Source organism: Melanostigma gelatinosum (genome assembly GCF_949748355.1).
Source record: "Melanostigma gelatinosum genome assembly, chromosome: 9".
Lineage (NCBI taxonomy): Eukaryota > Metazoa > Chordata > Actinopteri > Perciformes > Zoarcidae > Melanostigma > Melanostigma gelatinosum.
The window spans coordinates 24,219,121-24,233,680 of record NC_136642.1 but is presented as its reverse complement, the minus strand read 5'-3'; the positions used below and the strand labels follow the sequence as shown (position 1 = coordinate 24,233,680).

The window sequence follows — 14,560 nt, the reverse complement described above, 5'->3', positions numbered from 1 at the left end:
AAAGATCTCTGCCGATCTGCGTTTTATAGTGTACGCCTTGCACGAACTCGGTCCCGGAGGAAATGGCGATATATTGTGCAGTTCTTTTAAAACCATTAAAAGCATCAAAACATAAGGCAAAAGAAAAGGAGATTTCACAGCAATTAAGAACAGTGTAAGAAATAAAATACAGTAGTAAAATGCAGAAATGCAGGAAATTGATTAATATATTAATTGAATGTGGTTAAGGCAGCATTGTAGGCAGCATTGTAGATGCAGATCTGTTCAAAGGTTCCTTTCAAGTGTTCCAGTTACTCAAATGTTTATTTGATCTTGTGTTTGGAGGATGCCTTTCTCATTCAGCCACCCTGTAATGTCACAAACACTACATTGTCCCTCACCGTCCTGGACATCTGACGCTTCTTTTCTTCCTCACCACGGACGGCCAAGAGCTCCAGCATCTCTGAGTCTTGCCACACATCCATATTGCTCAAATAGTCGTAGATGTAGATGGGATATAAGTAGAGCTCTTCACTATAGAAAGCTCCCCTTGACTTCCAGGAGTACTTTGCATAACAGGTTGCTAATTTATAATTGGGTGTGTGCCTCTGCTTTGTCTAGTTGAGCCAAAGCATCCAAGTAATGAGAACATATATATGCATAAACGTAACAGTAATTCAACTTTACTTGATTTACTCACTGCAAATAGTTCTTAATAGAAACCCAAATGGTTATGCTAAATATGCAATGGAAAACCCAAAGCGGTTTGGGATGAAACCCTAGAATAACATGACCACACAAAGGGAATAATGTGCAACCACAAGAAAAATGGGAAGGGGGAGCGTCTGATTTTTTGGTTGCTAAGAAACATCTGTACAATTGTTTTTTCTTAGAGCTTGTGTCTCCACAACAATAGACAAGCAGCAACAACAGAGATGGGAGTTGAGGTGAGACAGAGAACAATGAAGACACACATGGCGAAATAGAAATTTAAAAGAAGCCTAAATCTGCCCACTTCCTGTCCCAGCAGGAAAACCCTAAGACAAATCAAGCCATTTAACAACAATTCATGACTCAAGTCTAAACTTTATACTTTTTTTCTGCTTAGAGTACAGTCTGACTGACACACAATAAAGGCTTTCTACCCATCAAAATGTTGAGCTAAAGTCTGCGATGTGTATTGGTTCCAAAGAGGCGTCCAAAAGGACAAAACCTCTCCCCTCAAACTTCCTGACAATGCTCTGGCGCTGGGACAACACAGAGACAGGCACTGGCAGACGGCCAGGCAGTAGCTGGATAGAGGGCGACCCAAGAGGGGGGCAGATGAGTTTGTACCACTTGGACTGAAGCCAACTTTTCCAGGCTCTGACTCCTTCATTCTTCCCTTTTCTTTTGCAGCAAAGCTGACAACACTCTTACAAGCACATCAACACCACACCTGAGACGGCAGACGCACAGCATTTGAAGCCTTGTCGGATTGACTGCGGGTCGCTAGCTGGTTAGCTTGACGCTGCCCACAGTCGATATTTTCAACCCTTTTACTTTTAAATGACCTCCTTAGCCTTCATTAGGTTGCTATGGCAACAGACTTGATGGGGGGGTGGGGCAACCACACATTGTGCCTGTTGATTCAGGGGGATAAGTGAACCAATGAGGCGCACAAGATGTCACACTTACTCGAGTCTTTTTCAGAATCAACTTCAGGGGTTATGTAATTTCATCTGTGTGGCCACAGTCACTGTTGTCACTGTGCCTGCACAACTGCGCATTATTAAAAACACGATTACATAACATCTTTTCTGTTTATTCTGGCTTGTGTGCGAGCATTTGATGTATAAATGTGTAAAGATCCAGGACAACTGTATATCGAGCAACATTCTCAGCTGAGTCAAATTTGACAATAATTTTGGTGCACTGTTGTGAGAATCAGATTGGGTTGAATGCCTGCAAGGGCTCTCTTCTTCTTCACTTCCTCTTTGTCCAACAGAAAAGGACCCCTGCCTTGTATGCGGAGATCATATCTAATTTGTTGTGCTCCCTGTCTGTGGTGACCTAAATGGAGGTCTCTGTCGGCCTGGTATTGGACCTGGCGAATTGTTGGGATGACAAACTCATGGGGTCCAACAGGGGAAACAGAGATGTCCGTCTGTCTGTTACTGTAGTTGTTATGGTTTTGTAATCCAGTCTGCTGGCTTTAAGAGCTTTGGTATAAAGCCTGCCCAGTCTGACTACTGCTAAAATGCATGCGTTGGACTGTTTGCTCAGCCCAACCCCCATTATTGCATTGTTGCTGTACCAATGCAGTTTACAATACTAAATGTTAAATTACCACTCAAAATGATTTTGTCATTTAGTAAAGAGGTAGGCAAAACTGAAGTCTGATTTTGAGCCAGCATATAGGTCATGTTTGTCAGCTAAAAAGGACAACTGCCGCTAGCAGAATTTACTAGCTACAATACACTAAATGGTCGGTAGAGAGAATGCTAGTTTTAAGACACTTCCTTGTTGGCTTCACTTGGCAGAACCGGAGGTTAAGTGACTTAAATTTTGCGTGCTAATTACGCAAAATTTAAGTTCATAGGTTGGTTGAAAACCCGGTGTCTGGCTGACTAATGTTTTCTTCTGACATGTTTTAAAACAAGTACCCAGTAAAAGGTCTGAGGCTTAAGTTGCTTGTCACATGCAAAAAGTCAGCATCCTCACCAGCAGATATATATTTAGAAAGTAACCTGTAAGCACACATGATAATAATGTATGAAATACCCCTGGACTTGGAAGTGACGCTGGGTTACTTCTGCAGGTAGCTAGCTAGTTAGCCAGACATGCTAATATTTGCGGCTTACTTTTGAGCAGACGAACACATTGTTTAATTCATTCCTTACACTTTTGTTCTTGATGTTTTTTGTTAGGTTTTGGAGGTAAAAAGAAGAACTACTATCCAACCACTTTATACACTATGTTTCAGTCTAACTACAGCTCCGTGCACATCCCTTCAACATCTGGAGACATCTCACGTTTGACAAATCTGCCGTGTCTCGTTACAGTTGCTACGCTATGACTGGAATATTTACGTTCGGGGGAGGGGTTTAGCGAACAGGCAGTTGATTGATCGACTGCCATCTGGGTATTGAACAAATCTGAGGTAAATATCAAACTCCAGGCAGAATGAAGAAAACAGAATTAGCAACTCAAAACTTCTTCATTACCTTACATGTTAACTGCACCTACTGCTGCTTGTTTTTGGTTTGATTCATTCAAAGTGAATTTTCCATAAAACGGATGAGTGATGATTAAAAAAAGAACTGCCTCCCACTCAATCACACCCGCTGGACACAAATTGCCTTCAGCATTGTGAGAGATGATGCGGGATGGCTGTAAAATGTGCCACAGCTGAACTAAACATCGAACAAAAAGTTCGGAAATTAGTGTTTGGTAGATTATTTCTCTGTTGTAACAATGCTTCTTGGCAATGGATTTTATACCGTTGGAAAGCCTGTTTATTTACCTTCCAAACGGTGCCCCATTTGTAAGGAACATGCATTTGTGGGATGAGCAGTACAGCTGAGTATGTGGGTTGCACCCATGATATATTTGCCAAATCTGCTCTGCCAATGACAAACAGCTTATTCTGCTGTTGCTGTTGACCATCAGGCCCGTTTGCGCTGGTGTCTGCAACACCTGCACTGGAACCTGAACATGTGGAGGAACCTTATGTTCAGCGATGAGTCCAGATTCTCCACTTGTGGGATCAGCTTGGGCTTGCTGTTCGTGCCAGAGTGACCAACACAACCACGTTGGCTGACTTGCGACAAATCCTGCTTGAGGAGTGGAATGCCATCCCACAGCAGTGTGTGACCCACATACTCAGCTGTGCTGGTCATCCCACAAATGCATGTTCCTTACAAATGGGGCACCGTTTGAAAGGTAAATAAACAGGCTTTCCAACGGTATAACATTTACTGCCAAGAAACATTGTTACAATAGAGAAATAATCTACCAAACACACATTTCCGAACTTTTTGTTCGATGTTTATAACTGATACAAGATGTTTGCAGAGCAACTATGAGAGCAGCTGTAGAATGTATGGTTGTTACATAATAAGGACAAGGTCCATGGTGTCTTAACAGTGGTCGCATTATGAAAGACCCGGCGGTGAGGGTGAAAACAAGAGAGAGAGAAAGACAAAATTTGAATCAGGCAGAGATTGAGCCTGGAGATGGTTCTGATTGAAGAACGCCCCTGGGGATGCAACAAAGCTCGTTCTACTTCCTGTGGTCGAAGAAAAATATAGAAACAGGATATGACATCACGGAAAATAACAAACAGAGTGGAAGCTACGTCACAGCGGAGGTCAGGGGTCAGGATGAACCCAAGGACATGGGATCTGATCAGTAGTGCAAATGTTCCCCTACAGACACATTTCAAAGTATGTAGGAATATTCTGCTATGATTCATGTTTTGTTCTTCGCTATTTTCCCACATTAAAAAACTCTGTTAGAAGCACAGTGTAACGTTTACATGCACCAAATATTCCAGTTCTCTGCCGTTATTCCAAAAAAGACAATAATCCTACAAAGCTGGGAACATCGATAATGAATAAAAATTTATATTGCACGAATATCTTTCATTCCTTCAAACACCTGCTTGAAAAAGTCAAACCTAATCAGGAATATCCAAACAAAATTTGCTGTTAACATGACCCAGGTCAAATTCTGAATATTGTCATATTCAGAATAACAATATTAGTCGCAATATTAGTGTGCATGTAAAAGGCTTTTCAAGATGGCTAGCGTCAGAGCAAACATCGGAGAGAATCAGCCGTACATGCAGGAACCTCAGTCAGACCCAGACTCAGATAAGGAGCAACTAGCAGATGCATCAGAATGGTTAAGGGTAGTCTGAATCTTTTACTTGTTTATGCTGTTTGTTAGCTTGTTAGCTTGTGAGTAACACAGCGTCAGTGGTTGTAAAACATACAGTAATATCTAATGGGATTTATGTTGGTAGACAGTGGAAGGAAGCTCCAGGGTTGGGTTTATATCCCCAAACTGCACAATCTACCATGTCAGCTGCCAAATCTTTCACTCTGCGAATGCAAACTCTCGACCCTTGTGCTAAGTCTGCTCTGCGCTGGAGGGTTTCAGGTTTCCTGTATTTGCATATTAGACAGCGATTGGCTTCTTAATCCGTGACGTACCTCATCTAGATTTCCCAGGGTACATTTGAATCTCTGATTTTAGTGCATGAACATCTCCCTCTTCTGTAGAGGAAGTCATTATCGTCAAGGCCACATATTTTAGTGGACATAAACATAAGAAAAACACATTTATGAGTGGAGGGGATCTTTAAGGTGTCTGAATTTATAGGCTGGAAGACAGTTGTGAATGAGTCATTTCATGTGTTGTGCAAAGGAAAGTAAGAACTTGCATGGGATTGAAGGAAGTGTAATTAGTTTTAGAATCAGAATATAATTAGTTTTGCTGCTATCATCAGAGCTTAATGCCATATAACTGTAATGTGATCATGTACAGCTTGAAGTGTGTATTACTTTATTGTGAAAATCATCAGCACAGTGATGTTTCATGTTGTAAAAAATGAAACCTGTTAATAATGCACACAAGATAATATCATGTACATAAATCATTTTATATACACAGTTATGATTACCTAATAATAATTACATACTACCTCCTTACACCACCTGTCAAAAAGAGAAAAACACACAATAATCGTGCAGTGGGAATCAGATTTTGTGACATCCTCAGCACGGATTTTGGAGTCTTTGAGAGTAAGGAGGATACCCTTAAGATTGAGAAAGAAAACTCAACAGACTGGTTAGTACTGACTGACGTTCTGGAGGTAGACGATCCTACAAATCCTGTGAGAATGCAAACTGTTGCAATTTCTTGTACCAAAAAATAAACCTGGATGGCAACCAGCAGCGTGTAAGCTGTATAACTGACAGTGAAAAAGTAAAAAAAGGAGGAAAGAGACCCTGGATGGAGAGGCTTGTTTAACTGTATAGTCCACATGCAGTATGTTTCTGGCAATTGGTAATATGCACAAATGATAGTCAGCCAAAATGCGTTTAGATGCGGCTCATAAGTAGCATTACCGCATGTGGTAGCTTACATCCATGTCCGTCCAAAATGTCCCTTTATAATTTTACATTTGTGTGACATTGTAATAATTAGCATATGAATTCTGAGATATAGCGTTTACCGGAATGGGACGGACCCAAGTACAATGCCAAATCATCGCTCCCGCCAGCACGGAGGCATAATACCAGAAAAACAAAGTTCCTTTAAAGCTGCGGTGATCAAGATTTTCTCCATAAAATTAATTAAATGATATACATCATCTTTGATACAATAAGACAATTTGCTCTACCATTTCCACCAACGTAGCTATCCCCTATAATGTCACAACGTGGGCAATGTTGCAAATTAATGATCATGGCACTTTATAGCTAAATTCAATTTATGGTATTTAGGTTGGATTAACCAAAAACAGTGCCATCGGGTTATTCCAGCAATAGTTTCTGAATGATATTTGCAATTGACTATATAAGCGTTTGAAGGACAGCAGAGGACCCTCTTTCTTTACACAGTCAGAGCTAACACACACTGTAGAATGACTAAAGAGGAAGTCTCAGTAACTGTGTAGATAACTAATCACAGAGTAGGAAAGTGTTCTATAAACAGTGAAGGAAAGTCCTAACACAGCATTTGTCACATGTGTGCCAAAGATATTCAAGAACCAGTGAGGCACTAAGTTGTGTGTGCTTGTACAGCATCTCAGAGAACAGCTGCCACAACAACACCCGGGCGTACAATACAATATCCCCTCTCAACGACAGCATCTTCGTGTCTGACAGCTGGCGATAAATTCACAGCTTCAGAAAGCAATCTCCAAGCAGATATTGCCTCAGTATGGAAGCGACAATTCAGCGGCTCTCCTCCTTTCGCCCTCACATACCCCGGTGAGATCTCTGCAGGCACTGAGCAATTCGGAGTGGTCTTATATCTGGAGATCTGTCACCGCCGAGCTGACACACTGTCATTTGCGACGGTACCCTTCTGGAAATAATTCACAGGCTATGAATCGTGCATAATTCAAGATCTTCCATATTGGCTGAGAGCTGCTTCTGGGCTCCGTGTGAAAGGGTAGAAACAGCTACCTTCTAAATAACATCAACAATGATTGGATATCATTTCTCTTCATGAGTAGCAACAGACAGTGATCATGGACTGGGTCTGAATGAGTACACAGCCTTGAAGAAGTGGTTTTGGAAGGAGGATTCATTAAATCAGATCAAGAGCCAAAAACATTTCTGCAAAACAAACCTGGCTAAACCTGCTGCAGCACAATGTGACGTCATCTGGCAACATTTTATTTTTCTTAACTAAGCAACCTTTAATAAATGCTAAATGGACTTGCGTTCATATGGCACCTTTCTAGTCTTCGGACCACTTAAAGCGCTGTGCACAACATGTCAACATTCACCCATTGACACGCACACATTCATTCAGTGATGGCAGAGGCTGCCATGCAAGGTGCTACCTACCAATCAGGAGCTGTACCAATGCACATTCATTCATTCATACACCAATGGAGTTCAGTATTGTGCATAGGGACACTCCAACACGCGGCCCGGGGGAGCCAGAGATTGAACCACCCACCTTCTGATTGAAGGACGACCCGCTTTACCGCTACCTCATGTAATGAATGCCATTACATTACGGTTCTGTCACGATAGCTAGTCAACCTCATCCTTCTACTTTTTGTCAAGTTTTAGTTTCCTAAAAGTCAGGGCGTTTTAGTCTTATCAAAGAAAACCAAAATATCTTCACCTATGTCATGTTGCTGGTGTAGTCCTAATATGGCGCACACAGCACAAGAAACAGATCTGCATTGAAAAACGAAAACTAAAAAACAACTCCTCTTCGTCAAGAAAATAAAGGGATTTTGGTTTTAAAACTACTTTTCAGTCGATTCTTTTTTTGTCAACACTACTGCATGTCGGCAGTTGGCGTTGAATGACGTTAGTGGCTTCTGTTCTCAGTCATAGAAGAAAAAGGTTGTTGACGAACATATTCAGTCATAGTTTTCTAACGGAATTAAAACTGGACTAAGTTTGGTTGTGTTTTTGACAAATAGATTTAAAACACAAATCTAAAATCAAAATGTAAATTTCAACAACAAGGTAATTCAAAGTGCTTCACATAAAACCATTAAAAGCATCAAAACACAAGGCAAAAGAGGCTGATACTGAAATCAGATGATGTCGTCTTCCTGCTTCCTCTCAGACTTTCAGAGAAGTTAATGTTCTCTCATTTCCAAAACACATTAGCTACTGACATATGTTGTATCACTCACTTACTAGCAAACAGCAGAGAAGCAGAGACAGCAACAAATGAAAGTTGCATCTCAGGGCTGATTTCTTTTATTTTGTTGAAAAGATTTAATATCCAGCTTCCTTTTATCTGTGTAGCTGAGTAAAAATAAATACATTATTGACTACGATGCATCTACCTGATCTTAAATGTCCGTCAACATTATCACAAGTGGATGAACCATAACTATGAAGGTTCTAAACGCACACTAATTATGATGATCTTTTGATTCACTGACTGACTAGTGACGTGTGGTGTAGTGACTCACATCCTCAGTAACAGCAGCGGGGGAGTTTTGTCCCACCAACAAGTAAAATCTAGAAAGCGACAGCTCACTCTTTTGTCTCGTGTCCAACGCAACATGACAATGTGTGTGAATTCCTCTCTGTGGCTATAAATAGGACATCTGTTTCCCATAGTTTCCCTCAACCAATGCATGGGAGCTTATGGTCCAAGATTACCCTTTAGCTGGGGTCCATCTCTCACCAGCACTCTGCACCTCATTGGGGCTGCGTGACCTATGACCCCCTTCATAAAAGAGGCCTATTGGAGAGGGACGAGGGCACGGCTGACCAGCTGTCCCTCGAAGCCACCACTAACATGCGTCTGTCTGCAAGCTCTCACTCAACTTTGTGCATAACAGAGATGAATACTTTCACAGGGGATGGAGAGTGAAATAATTAATGTGGCGCTGCTCTGGGAAACACTTGCTTAAATTGATTGATATTCCAAGATTCTATCATGTCCAGTTTCAGCTCTCGGTCAAACGCAGCCCTGAAAAAATGGTTGAAACGCCATCTCCAAATTCCTCTTTCTTTTCTGTAAATCTTCTCCATCATAAACCCAACTGTAAAGAACGCTGCAGGCTGAGGACTGACACTAGGGAGCACTGCAGTTTGTCAAACAGCCAGTGAATTGTTTAAAGTTTCCATAAGTATGCCTGATGTCACATTTCTAAAAGTGATTTTTCCTCTTCCAACAATCGCTTATGAGTCCCCGGCCACAGCAAGTCACTGATGCTGGAGGCCACAGGCTCATTGCCCTCTACGTGCTCATGAAAACACCCTAACAGTGACATTGCGTGTGTGAAGTTCAAATATGAAAGAGAAGTTCTGTAAATAAATAAAACTGAATTGAGATGTTTGAAACGTTGAGTAAAGGGTGGATTCTGCAGCACCACAGTGTTCACACACCCTCCTAAAAAATGTAGCCGGTGCTAATTTGATATTCAGAGCAATTAAATCACATCAAAACAATATTTGCAATGTAAAGATGTAGCGGAGCATGGCTGCAGCTAACAGATATTTGAATTGTCAATTCATCTGTTAAATACTTTCTCGATTAGTCGATTCGGTCTTTTGTCTATAAAAGTGTCTTAGTGACTTTTCTTATATGCTACATGCTTTGTTTACGTAGCTGGGCTGGCTGCGCATGCATTTCAGTGCACTTTAGTTCACTGTGTTGTGCCCCTCTGGCTAGCTGATTGCCGCCGCCATGCACAGCGCTCATACGGCAGCGTACTGCAAAATCAACGATTGGTCAGCATGAGCTGCTGCTCATCCCATGTCTCCACTTCAGCGGGTGTTTTTTGGATTGATCACATGGTGCAGGTTGAAGACAGGCAAAGTCATGTTGTCCTTTACAACAATGGAAGACAACATCCCATGACTCATCCAGCTAGCGGTGCTATGAGTGTCAGCGAGTAACTCCATCCACCACAACACCTGGCCTGAGAGGTGTAAGTGTGCTGTGTTGGTTGCCTCTTCTCTTTTTGTCCCGACCTTTACGGTGAGTGCAGATAAAGTAGTGAACGATGTCGCAGCCCTCTGAGCACTGAGCACAGTAACCTCAGTCACCACATTTACACAATTCAGTCAAATGAGCGTGTCAGTGACGCTGGGAACTCACGCTGCGAACTCACGCTGCGCAAACATTTTGAAATTTTAGTGTAACATACCCTCTGACATAGTCATCTAACAGAGGGCCATTGCTGTCGTTGAGTATACATTAATCCACAACCGCACTGGAGGTCTTACAGAGTTCTCCCATACCCAGTGAGTCAAGTAGCTTTTGCCCATTCGAGACCAGGAGCTCAAACTTGAATGCTGCTCTCTTTGAGTGTCGGTGTTCATGTGCGAGAGAGCACACATCCTAAAACCTCTTCCATCTGCTACACAAAGCTGTAAATTACACCATGAAACTTTATTTCCCCTCCATTAAACGAACTCTAATGAAGTATGAATGAATAGAGAATGTCAGTAGTCTGTTGCCTTTGACAGACATTGAACTGGGCATCAGAAACAATCAGAAACAATCTCTTTCACTGAATAATAATCAAAGACAGAGCCCGACGCTCCTTTATACCATCTCCTTAGAGCCGCCATTATTAAACACCTGATAAAAGACTGGGAGAGGAATCCAGGCAGGAAAAACATCCAACTGCCTCCCCGAGTATCTGTCTCTTCTCTTATCTCCGGACATCTTTCTCACTTAAAACTTTCCATTTCTCTCTGTTTCTGTCTCCCTCTCCGGCTCTGCTCGTAAATCAACAGTTACATAAACTGCCTTCAAGTTGGTTTCCACCAGTGTTACATGAGACTCCCCTCAGTACAAAACAGGATGTTATAGAACCCTGCGTGGTTCAGACGCTTCAGCTGAGCTTGTGTGCAGCTGTATCAAACTGTTTTCTCCAGGTCTCTCTTTTGTTTTAAACCGATGTGGGCTCAAGTAAAATGGTCTCTATAGCAGAGGAAGGAGGCAGTCAAGTCACCTTTCTCCATGATACGACTATTTTAATTCAATTTAGACAAAGCAACACTGGCTTCCCATTTGTTCCACACGGAAACTCGCGTTTACACTCACCTGACACGCAGAAAACGTTCACATTCACACGTGTAGAACAGACACACACTTAGTGTTATTCATGCAACTAACTGCCACTCTACTTTCACACACACCTGCAACTACAGAGACACATACTGCAAGCTCACAAACACACAAATATACTCGAGTAGCACGGATGATCTATGTGCAAAGCTCTATAAGTGCATCTCTCGTGCTGCCGTAATGTTGCCATTTTTATGAGGACATTAATGAGCTCAGCCCTGCAGGATGCCATTCAGAGGTGTAACAGGAAGAAAGTAGCACTTGATGTTGATAAACATGCTCAATATCAGTCGTGTGGTTATGCCACCTTTAGATAGAGTACATAAGATGAACCATCCAGAGAGAAAAGCCCGGTGTGTGGTCTGTGTGAATGAAAGCCAGCCAACAAAATGAGAAAATACCATGGTAACCAACATGTCGCCCCACTCAGCCATCCATTACCTCAGTGTGTGCCCAGTTAGTGTGAAACCAACCAGTCGCTTTGAAGAACCAAATACAATTTCACACGACTTATTCAAATAACACGACGTATTCAAATAACATGTTCAATGCTTAGATCCAACACTACTGCAGTGTGTGTGTGTGTGTGTGTGTGCCTCAGGGTTTTCACCTCAGGTTACCTTTCTCACGTCTTAAGATGGTTTCATACACAGGTTTGGCATCACACACACACACACACACACACACACACACACACAGACACACACACACACACACACACACACACACACACACACACACACACACACACACACACACACACACACAAATCCTTCAAGTAACAGTAGATTCATACATCGCCGGTGGACATAAACTAAACATGCCATCTTCTCAATCCAGCAACTTGTAACAATTTAGGTCATTTTATATTTGGCCACCCGATGCTGCTCTGTGAAAGACTTGCTGGAAAACATTCAACAGCACGCACACACACAACTGCGTGCACACACACACGCACACACACACACACACACACACACACACACACACACACACACACACACACACACACACAACACACACACACACACACACAAACATTAGATGACAGTATGCTCATGCATAAACACAAAGTATTATTGAGCTGGATGGACATGAAGAGAGACCCTTTTCTGTCTCTGAACTCAAAATGGCTTCTTGTGGTATTCACGCAGCTCATTTCACAACAGGAAGGGGCACTTCTGAAAGACGATGCACCCTCAGGCTTACAGGACATTTGGAACTGCTTGACGCAGACAACATGCACTGAAGGAAGAGCTTCTCAACCAGTATTTCCCAAACAGACTTCTCTGGGGACCCGTTTTTTAATTCTTTTACACTCTAATAGGTGATATTTATAAATCGTGATCATGTTGCTGACCATCTTTACTGCCATCTGCACATCACCGTGTAACATTTTGAAAAGGTAAACCAACCATTTGGAAGACATGTATGTTTGATAAATGACAACTTCATTTTTTGCATGTGTTGTTGAAAACGATACACATAAATGTTCTGTAAAATATTTAAATGAGACCAAATAAATGTATTTAACAGGCATAGTCTTTCCTCTCAAACAGACTGTAGGCTATCCTTTCATATTAGATTCAATGTTATAAGTAGGCTACAATTATCACAACAATACCAGCATTCAGGTTCCCTCATGTGGCTCACAAATATAAATGTTAAGTTAAAAGACTGTGGAAGTAATCCTTTGGAAATGACTGCTTTAAACTATTGCTTGCGTCACTTTCAGTCTGCTTCGGGGATCACTTCTGTCATTCTCAGAAAAGGAAAAAAGATCCCGATGAAACATTTACGATACGTCATGAAAGCAAGAGTCTTCGCCATTTAGGGTAGATGAGTGCAAGATCACTACTGCACAGCTCCTTAAAGTCCATTGTGTATTTGTCTGGAACTGACCTGATGCTATCCACTGATGGCTGCAATCAAATAGGCCATGGGAGGTATTATGTCACAACAACCTCCAAACCAAACCAGTAAATCCAGTCTAATCGGCACGCCAAATGCAAATTGGTGTCCTAATCTGAGCATTTAATTGGATGAAGTCGGTAAATATCTGCGAGTGGAATACTTCAGATGGTGACAAAGACCTGTTACATGCTCTTGGCTCATCTCCATTTCATTAAGTTGGGGGAGGGACGAGAAAGAGGGATGAAGTCTCACAGCAGATGAGTTGCAGAGAAGTAGAGAGAGAGAGAGAGAGAGAGAGAGAGAGAGAGAGAGAGAAAGAGAGGAGGAGAGAGCGCGAGACACAGAGGAGGAGAGAGAGAGAGACACAAACGAGGAGAGAGAGAGACACAGAGGAGGAGAGAGAGAGACACAGAGGAGGAGAGAGAGAGACACAGAGGAGGAGAGAGAGAGACACAAACGAGGAGAGAGAGACACACAGAGGAGGAGAGAGAGAGAGACACAAACGAGGAGAGAGAGAGACACAGAGGAGGGGAGAGAGAGAGAGACACAGAGGAGGAGAGAGAGAGAGAGACACAGAGGAGGAGAGAGAGAGAGACACAGAGGAGGAGAGAGAGAGAGAGAGACACACAAACGAGGAGAGAGAGAGACACAGAGGAGGAGAGAGAGAGAGAGAGAGACACAAACGAGGAGAGAGAGAGACACAGAGGAGGAGAGAGAGAGACACAGAGGAGGAGAGAGAGAGAGAGAGACACAGAGGAGGAGAGAGAGAGAGAGACACAGAGGAGGAGAGAGAGAGAGACACAGAGGAGGAGAGAGAGAGAGAGAGAGACACAAACGAGGAGAGAGAGAGACACAGAGGAGGAGAGAGAGAGGTAGAAAGTGTGGAGCATCATAGGGGAGCGCCAACCACTTGTTATGCATATTTCCCTTTTCTTTCCACCCTATTTGGGCTAAATGTGGGCTGGCATGCTATTGTGTGAGGCACGCAGGGAGGTGTGTGTGAGTGCAGGGGGGGGGGTTCTCAAGCTAAACAATCGTCAAGAAGATTCCTAAAGAAAAACTCCTTTGGAAAAAAACCTTATCTTACCCCATTACTGAATTTCTTCAGAAAAAACAACAACCTTGAGAATACAAAAGTTACCCCCCCCCCCCGCAACACCCCCCTTCAGAGGGGGGCAGGTGGCAGCTGCTATGCCCCCACCCCGACCCCCTCCCTACCTCTGACTCACTGGCAGACAGAGCCAGCAGCTCCGGCCCAAACTGCTGCCTCTAACATTAGCAAAGCTCACTTCCAACTGCACAGTCCATAACACACACTGGCCCATGATCATACAACTCTCTTCTCTCTCTCTCTCTCTCTCTCTCTCTCTCTCTCTCTCTCTAT

General features: G+C 42.7%; 1 protein-coding gene across 3 annotated transcripts in view; it reads right to left on the bottom strand.

The window, feature by feature from the left end:
- Positions 1-14,560, bottom strand: part of ncalda (neurocalcin delta a) — a 74,498-nt gene that overhangs the window by 22,862 nt on the left and 37,076 nt on the right. The gene's annotated exons all lie outside the window — the stretch shown is intronic.